Source organism: Hylobates moloch, unplaced genomic scaffold (assembly GCF_009828535.3).
Source record: "Hylobates moloch isolate HMO894 unplaced genomic scaffold, HMol_V3 SCAFFOLD_15, whole genome shotgun sequence".
In the NCBI taxonomy this organism is placed as follows: Eukaryota; Metazoa; Chordata; class Mammalia; order Primates; family Hylobatidae; genus Hylobates; species Hylobates moloch.
The window spans coordinates 51,181,953-51,191,572 of NW_026652290.1; the positions used below are offsets into that span (position 1 = coordinate 51,181,953).

Below are 9,620 nucleotides of genomic sequence, written 5' to 3' on the forward strand. Positions count from 1 at the left end.
CTCCTGGATTCATTAATTTTTTGAAGGGTTTTTTGTGTCTCTATTTCCTTCAGTTCTGCTCTGATTTTAGTTATTTCTAGTCTTCTGCTAGCTTTTGAATGTATTTGCTCTTGCTTTTCTAGTTCTTTTAATTGTGATGTTAGGGTGTCAATTTTGGATCTTTCCTGCCTTCTCTTGTGGGCATTTAGTGCTATAAATTTCCCTCTACACACTGCTTTGAATGTGTCCCAGAGATTCTGGTATGTTGTGTCTTTGTTCTCGTTGGTTTCAAAGAACATCTTTATTTCTGCCTTCATTTCATTATGTACCCAGTATTCATTCAGGTGCAGGTTGTTCAATTTCCATGTAGTTGAGCGGTTTTGAGTGAGTTTCTTAATCCTGAGTTCTAGTTGATTGCACTGTGGTCTGAGAGACAGTTTGTTATAATTTCTGTTCTTTTACATTTGCTGAGGAGAGCTTTACTTCCAACTATGTGGTCAATTTTGGAATAGGTGTGGTGTGGTGCTGAAAAAAATGTATATTCTATTGATTTGGGGTGGAGAGTTCTGTAGATGTCTATTAGGTCCACTTTGTGCAGAGCTGAGTTCAATTCCTGGATATCCTTGTTAACTTTCTGTCTCGTTGATCTGTCTAATGTTGACAGTGGGGTGTTAAAATCTCCCATTATTATTGTGTGGGAGTTTAAGTCCCTTTGTAGGTCACTGAGGACTTGCTTTATGAATCTGGGTGCTCCTGTGTTGGGTGCATATATATTTAGGATAGTTAGCTCTTCTTGTTGAATTGATCCCTTTACCTTTATGTAATGGCCTTCTTTGTCTCTTTTGATCTTTGTTGGTTTAAAGTCTATTTTGTCAGAGACTAGGATTGCAACCCCTGCCTTTTTTTGTTTTCCATTTGCTTGATAGATCTTCCTCCATCTCTTTATTTTGAGTCTGTGTGTGTCTCTACACGTGAGATGGGTTTCCTGAATACAGCGCACTGATGGGTCTTGACTCCTTATCCAATTTGCCAGTCTGTGTCTTTTAATTGGAGCATTTAGCCCATTTACATTTAAAGTTAATATTGTTATGTGTGAATTTGATCCTGTCATTATGATGTTAGTTGGTTATTTTGCTCGTTAGTTGATGCAGTTTCTTTCTAGCCTCAATGATCTTTACAATTTGTCATGTTTTTGCAGTGGCTGGTACCAGTTGTTCCTTTCCATGTTTAGTGCTTCCTTCAGGAGCTCTTTTAGGGCAGGCCTGGTGGTTACAAAATGACTCAGCATTTGCTTTTTTGTAAAATATTTTATTTTTCCTTCACTTTTGAAGCTTAGTTTGGCTGGATATGAAATTCTGGGTTGAAAATTCTTTTCTTTAAGAAGGTTGAATATCGGCCCCCACTCTCTTCTGGCTTGTAGAGTTTCTGCCGAGAGATCAGCTGTTAGTCTGGTGGGCTTCCCTTTGTGGGTAACCCGACCTTTCTCTCTGGCTGCCCTTAACATTTTTTCCTTCATTTCAACTTTGGTGAATCTGACAATTATGTGTCTTGGAGTTGCTCTTCTCAAGGAGTATCTTTGTGGCGTTCTCTGTATTTCCTGAGTCTGAATGTTGGCCTGCCTTGCTAGATTGGGGAGGTTCTCCTGGATAATATCTTGCAGAGTGTTTTCCGACTTGGTTCCATTCTCCCCGTCACTTTCAGGTACACCAATCAGATGTAGGTTTGGTCTTTTCACATAGTCCCATATTTCTTGGAGGTGTTCGTTTCTTTTCATTCTTTTTTCTCTAAACTTCCCTTCTCGCTTCATTTCATTCATTTCATCTTCCATCACTGATACCCTTTCTTCCAGTTGATCGCATTGGCTACCGAGGCTTCTGCAATCTTCGCATAGTTCTCGAAACTTGGCTTTCAGCTCCATCAGCTCCTTTAAGCCCTTCTCTGCATTGGTTATTCTAGTTATCCATTTGTCTAATTTTTTTTCAAAGTTTTTAACTTCTTTGCCATTGTTTTGAATTTCCTCCCGTAGCTCGGAGTAGTTTGTTCATCTGAAACCTTCTTCTCTCAACTCGTCAAAGTCATTCTCCGTCCAGCTTTGTTCTGTTGCTGGTGAGGAACTGCGTTCCTTTGGAGGAGGAGAGGTGCTCTGCTTTTTAGAGTTTCCAGTTTTTCTGCTCTGTCTTTTCCCCATCTTTGTGGTTTTATCTACTTTTGGTCTTTGATGATGGTGTTGTACAGATGGGTTTTTGGTGTGGATGTCCTTTCTGTTTGTTAGTTTTCCTTCTACCCCAGACAGGACCCTCAGCTGCATGTCTGTTGGAGTTTGCTAGAGGTCCACTCCAGACCCTGTTTGGCTGGGTGTCAGCAGCGGTGGCTGCAGAACAGCGGATTTTCGTGAGACCACAAATTCAGCTGTCTGATAGTTCCTCTGGAAGTTTTGTCTCAGATGAGTACCTGGCCGAGTGAGGTGTCAGTCTGTCCCTACTGGGAGGTGCCTCCCAGTTAGGCTGCTCGGGGGTCAGGGACCCACTTTAGGAGGCAGTCTGCCCATTCTCAGATCTCCAGCTGCGTGCTTGGAGAACCACTACTCTCTTCAAAGCTGTCAGACAGGGACATTTAAGTCTGCACAGGTTCCTGCTGACTTTTTATGTGTGTGTGCCCTGCCCCCAGAGGTGGAGCCTACAGAGGCAGGCAGGCCTCCTTGAGCTGTGGTGGGCTCCACCTATTTCGAGCTTCCTGGCTGCTTTGTTTACCTAAGCAAGCCTGGGCAATGGTGGGCGCCCCTCCCCCAGCCTCGCTGCCTCCTTGCAGTTTGATCTCAGACTGCTGTGCTAGCAATCAGCAAGACTCCGTGGTCATAGGACCCTCCGAGCCAGGTGCGGGACACAATCTCCTGGTGTGCCGTTTTCCAAGCCCGTTGGAAAAGCACAGTATTCGGGTGGGACTGACCCGATTTTCCAGGTGCCATCTGTTACCCCTTTCTTTGACTAGGAAAGCGAACTCCCTGACCCCTTGTGATTCCCGAGTGAGGCAATGCCTCGCCCTGCTTTGGCTCACGCAGAGTGCGCTGCACCGACTGTCCTGCACCCACTGTTTGGCACTCCCTAGTGAGATGAACCTGGTACCTCAAATGGAAATGCAGAAATCACCCATCTTCTGTGTCGCTCATGCTGGGAGCTGTAGACCGGAGCTGTTCCTATTCGGCCAGCTTGGCTCCACCCCAGACTACCTCTCTGAATTCTTATGAAAGCCATTTAGACTTGGACTTTATATCTGTTGTTCAAGTTACTGAAGTTGTGATTATTACTAACTTTAATGTTTATTGAAATTCTACTATTTTTTTTTTTTCACTGGTTCCACTGTCTCCCTTATCATGACACTACTTTTATTGTGGACTTCTTCCTTACATCCTATTGAAAATGCAATGCAGTTTTTACTTTTTAATTTCCTCTGGTTTCTGTCTTAAGTCTTTCCAGAAATATTCTTTTCCTCTGGAAATTGATGGTCTCTTACTGTAATCCTAGAGCCTTTTTCCATAGCATTTTTTTCCTGATTACTCATCATAAAAGGAAATATTCAAATGCATTGTGTATTTCAACAGATGTATGATTCACTACAGTCTTGTTTACTTGGGTTTGTTTGCCATATAATGTCCCCAGAAATATCAGAAAAGAAAGTTAATGCTCTTATATCCAAGTAAGGAGTTAGGACTGTATTACTTATTACAAGCCTCTAATGTTGGCCCATAAGTCACACCATAGCATGTGTTTATTTCTAGGCCAAAAGCTCCAAAACAAGACTTTCACTTTTAAAAACCAGATACCTATTAGCCCTATTTTTGAGTGTGGATGGCCCATCTCAGATCCATAGCTGAAGAGCACATTGATATATGCAATTCCTATCTACTTAGGAATTATCTCATTTTTAACAATTATTCATCTAATGAAACACTAATGGTTTACTGTTTATCATAAGCCTACCCTCATTGTCCCTTTCTCTGATATTAACCAGTAGGATAAATGGAAAAGCTGTTACCCCCAACATGTCTTCTTCCTTGGGTCCTCCAATCTGTGCCCATATTGTGTCTCCATTCTTCTACTATATTCTATAGTATATTCTTCTACTATATTATAAAAACATAAGCACTAGGTAGGGACTGAAATGAGTCCCTAGGACTCATTTAGGATATCCAGCTCTGTGTGCCTCAATGAACAGCAATTAATAAGCCAACTGTTGGTGAGGATGCAGAGCAAGCAAGTCTCTCATTTGTACAATGCTGGTGGGAACATAAAACAGTACTACCACTCTGGAAAATAGATTGGCAGTTTCTTATAAAATTAAATATGTTTACAAACCATGCAAATCAGCAATTCCACTTCTGGCATTTTTCCTAGAGAAATGAAAACATGTTTGCACTAAAACTTGTCCATGAATGTTCAAAACAGCTTTGTTCATAATGGCCAAATACTGGAAACAATCCAAACGTACTTCAGTGCATGAAAGGATAAGCAAACCATGGCCCATCTATACAATAGAATACTACTCAGCAATAAAAAATATTAAGCTATTGATAAAAACTTGGATGGCTCTCAAAAGCATTGTGCTGAGTGGGGAAAAAAAGTGAATTTCAAAGGGTTTTATATTATATGATTCCATTTATATAACATTCCGTAAGTGACAAAACTGTAATGATGGAGAACACATTAGTGGTTGCCAGAGGTTAGGGTTGCAGAAGGAAGAAGCTGTGACTAGTAGTAAGTAAAACAAAGGAGTTTCTTTATGGTGATGAAACAGTTCTGCATATTCTGATTGTTGTGATGGTTACATGGATCAACACATGTGATAAACTTTTATAGAATCATATTCAACACACACACACACACACACACACACACACACACACACACACAAAGGGTGCGTGTAAAAACTGGTGAAATCAAACAAGGTCTGTATCTGAATTCCTAGCGCTGTACCAACCATCAGTTAATTGGTTTTTGGCAATGTCCTGTGATTATATGAGGTATTATCATCAGGGGAGCCTCCCTGAAGGATATACAGACAGTGTGTGCTACTTCTGCAACTACTTGTAAGCCTATTTCAGAACAGAAAATTATATTTTAAAAAAGCAGGAACTATGCAACAGAGGGACAGCTACTCAATTTTATGGATTGATATAGACCAGTACTTATCAAACCTGGTAGATCTTCAGATTCACTTAATGGGGTTTATAAGGTACATACACACATACACACACACACACTCTTACTTCTGAATCCTCCTGCCACCACTATCACCACCATCAGATACCTATGGAAGCAGGATCTCTAGAAATTGAGCCAAGGAATCTGTGTTTTCAGAAAATTACCCAAGGTTAGAAAACACTATTACAGAGCCTGGTTACTGAGCCAGGGGTAAGAATGGAGAAAACTGGTTAGTCTGTTCTGTATTAACCTTTGATTGTGATTCTCAAATCTGTTCCATTCTTGTTAGTGTGAAAATCCTTTTCAATCCTGGCAATAGGTTAACCATCCATTTTAGAGTTTTGCACTGTTATGCGTTTTAACTTTTTCTTTAAATTTTTGTGAATATTTCAGTGGGAAGTTCCTTGAGCCTGTGTCATTAGCTACTAATCATTTAAACCAGAAGCAGGACAATAGTATTCTTGTAGATGTACCTTGTCTTTACCTCATTCACATGTGAATTGTGACTTGATTCCAGCTTTTCTCAGTGAGAGACTGCAGAGTTCTACTTTATTTGATCAGTTTTTCACACTGATGTGGCATCAACATAAATATGGTTTCCCTCAAAATTAGCTAATGAGTGGAAAACAACCAAGGCACACCACAGTGAAAACATCAGTTAAGAAAATTACGTCCAAAACCTAAAAGAGGCTGTCACTGAAGTTTTGTTTATGAAAGCTGGAAAAGCTCTCCCTTCTCAGCCACTGAGATTCCCGATGTATTGTTTTTCTACTGAAAGTTATCCATAGATGTTTTCAGACATTAACTGATGAAAGCCAAATTTATTGAAGGTGGAGGAGAATGTAAAAATCCCTTATATTTGTGAATTTCTCAGTCAGATATGGCAACCTTTTAATAGCTATAGTTGACCAGGTTCTTTTGTGCATGTGAAAAATCAGTTGTGGAGCTAAGAAAATGACTCATCGTGCAGAAGAGACAGATAACTTGTGCTGCTGCAGAGAACACCGGATCAACAATCAAGAAACTTGCACGTTTACCCTGACTCTGCGACAAACTAAAAATGTATCCTTGGTCAAATTGTCCAAGTGCTCTAGCCTCAGTTTCTTTGTCTATAAAAGCTGGGGATGGAAATTACACTAAATTAACATTTTCAAACATTCATGAGCTATGGAATTTACAGTAATTGTAATCTCATTATTAGCCCTCTCTGGAACTTAAAAGATAATGTCATTCTTTAATGATATATGATAAAGAAGCAAACTAAAGAAAAATTCAGATTTTGCATATTATTAAAGTTTACATATTTGATTTCAATATAATATTCATACATTTCAATTAAATATATTTCATCTTTCCCATATAAAATAGATTTTTAAACTAATTATATAAGAGAAAACATAATTTTTGGATATTCTAACTGTAATGTTTTATTGAATTGTTTGGAAATCAAATATACATCCAAATACAGATCCAAATCAATCAACTTACATGACCTGTTGTCTGAAGTTTTTAATTGTGAATATTAAAAACTTTTTTTATAGTTTTCAAGTTTGGTTTCTAAATAAAATAAAAGTATTTCATGCTAGTAAGTACAAGTGTTTCTCTAAAAATAATAGTCTCAATATGAATAATGTTAAATCCTAGTAAATAAAAAGTCATATGAATACAAACATTTTATGTTAAGTATCAGTTTTTAAAAGACTAAGTATATTTTTATGTATATTATAAGTATTCCGACCAGTAAGTGTAATTACAAATTTTGTTGAAGATCATCTTTGAGACTTATTTGAAAAATTGTGATTATTCTTATGGTCTTCGTTTATTTTTATGTTTTACTGTTCTTTATGTTTTCTGCCTTTAACATCATCTATTATGGACAAAATATAGGCAATATGTGAGTATATTAGTCATGGTTCTCTGGAGGAACAGACCAAGAGTCTGTAAAAGATGTGTAATATATATCTATATAAATTTGTATACACACACACGTACAGATTAATAAGGAATTGGCTCACATGATAATGGAGGCTGACAAATTCCAAGATATGCAGTTGGCAGGCTGGAGACCCAGCACAGCCACTGATGTAATTACAGTTCAAGTTCAAAGACCTGAGAACCAGGAGAGCCAATGGTGTAGTTCTAGTCCAGATGCCAGCAGGCTTGAGACCCAGGAAAAGTGAATGGTTTGGTTCGAGTCCAAAGGCACATAAAAACTGATGTCTCACCTCAGAGGTAGTCAAGCAGGAGGAATTTCTCACAGAAAAGTCAACCTTTTTGGTTTTTTTCAGGCCTTCAACTGATTAGGTGAGGCCCATCCACATTAGAGAGCACAATCTACCTTTTCTTTAGAGATGAGGTCTCACTTTGTCACCCAGGCTGAAGTGCAATGGTATGATCATAGCTCACTGCAGCCTTGATCTTCTGGGCCCTCCCCGCTCAGCCTCAGGGACTACAGGTACTACAGGCATGAGCCACCGTACCTGGCTAGCAATCTTCTTTACTCAGTCTACCAATTCAGGTGTGAATCTCATCTAGAAATACCCTCACAGAGACACCCAGAATAATGTTTGACAAAATATCTGGGCATTCTGTGGCTCAGTAAAGTTGATACATAAAATTAACCATCACAATGAGTAAAAATGAGAACATTTTCAAATTTTATAATAGTTACAAAATGCATACACACACACACGCACTCACAGCACCTAGCTGTTTTCAGCTGAGTGGAATACCAACCAAGTGACTGGATCATGAGTACAGCTTTCTGATCCACTGGCTGCTACTCATGACTTACTCTGTATTCACTTAGAGGATCTCAAGCAGTACATATTTAAAGAGGGAAAGTAAATATTCTATTTATTGACATTTTCAAGTAAGCATTTTATTATAGAACAGAAAGATCTATAAATCATAATTATATGGCTTCATGCATTTTCACAAAGTGAATATACTCATGAAACTCTGATCAAAATACAGAATATTACCGACATCCCTCAAAGGCCCCTTGTTCCTGCTTCCAGTTGCAATGCCTCACACCCAGAAGTAATTAATATGTATATTTCTTTTTTTTGGCCCATGAGCCATTTTATTTGTAAATATGTGTTGCATCTCCAGAAAAAGAATCCCAAGATTTCCCTTCCTGTGTGTTTTCATCTTGCTTCTTCATGGTCCGTGATACCAGCTGAGGTTGTCAATACAATGAAACTAAGCTGGCGGGATTATTATTCTGCCATTTTTCTAGATCTTTGAGTTGCACAGCAAATCTGGGGCTGATAACTCCGCACTTATTTAGCCTGCTTGTGAGGTTCACAATAATTTTCCCAGCTCTGTGATTTTCAATGATTTTAAATTCACCAATGTAACCATGCTTCAGCAACACAGTTAAAAACTGGACGATGACTTTGGAGCACAGCCTAATAAGAACGTGGCATTTGCCTCTCTTCAGCATTGTTGATGCTCTTAGGAGCATCATCCAGGACATTCATGTGTACCATTTTGGTGGCACGGAAAGAGTTTATATATATATATATATATTTGTATATATATATATATTTCTATCAGATTGATTAGTTGGCCAGTTTTGTGCTTTATGTGAGTGGGATTTTATAGTATCTAGTGTGATTATATAGTATCTACTCTTTTATGTCTAGCTTCTTTCATTAAACATTATATTGATGAGAGTTATCCAAACTGTTGTATGAAGCACTTTATTCTTTCTCATTGCTGTAAAGTATTATATTATATGACTATGACATACTTAGTTATATTGATCTCTATTTGATTGTTGATGGATATTTGGGTTGTTTACAGATTGAGTTTTTTTGTCGTTTTGTCTTTTTAAAATTTTTACAAATAGCGCTGCTGTGAACAGTCTTGTATATATCTTTTAGTGTACTCATTTCTGTTGGATATATACCTAGGATTGCAGTTGCGGGTCATAGAGTCTATGTATGTCATGGAATCTATGTTTGTAGCTAATAACAGTTTTTCAAAGTGATTGTAATCATTTATACCAAGAGCAAAGGTAACTCAAGTTCTTCCACATCCCCAAAACACATGGTATTATATTGGTATTTTATTTTTAGCCATCTTAGTGAATGTGTATGGTCTCTCATTGTAAGTTTATTTTCTATTTCCCTAATACTAATGATGTTGAGCAACCTTTCATATGTTAATTGGCCATTTTGATACCTTATTTTTGAAGTACCATTTCATGTCCTTTGCCAAATTTTCTATTGGATTTCCTTGCATAAAATAGCCTTTTCAGGTTTTAGAATCAAAGTTATACAAGTCTAATAAAAATAAATTGGAAGTATTCCTTAATTTTATTTCTGAGGAAGAATTTATGTAAGATTGGCTTTACTTCTTTCTTCAGTGCTATAAAGATTCACCAGTGAAATTATATGGACCAGCAAATTTCTTTATGGGTAGTTTATTAATTAT

General features: G+C 37.9%; 1 pseudogene; it reads right to left on the bottom strand.

Annotated features, from left to right (window-relative positions):
- Nucleotides 1–7,002: 7,002 nt before the first annotated feature.
- LOC131381346 (small ribosomal subunit protein uS8-like) lies at nt 7,003–8,671 on the bottom strand (annotated as a pseudogene).
- Between the last annotated feature and the right edge of the window lie 949 nt (nt 8,672–9,620).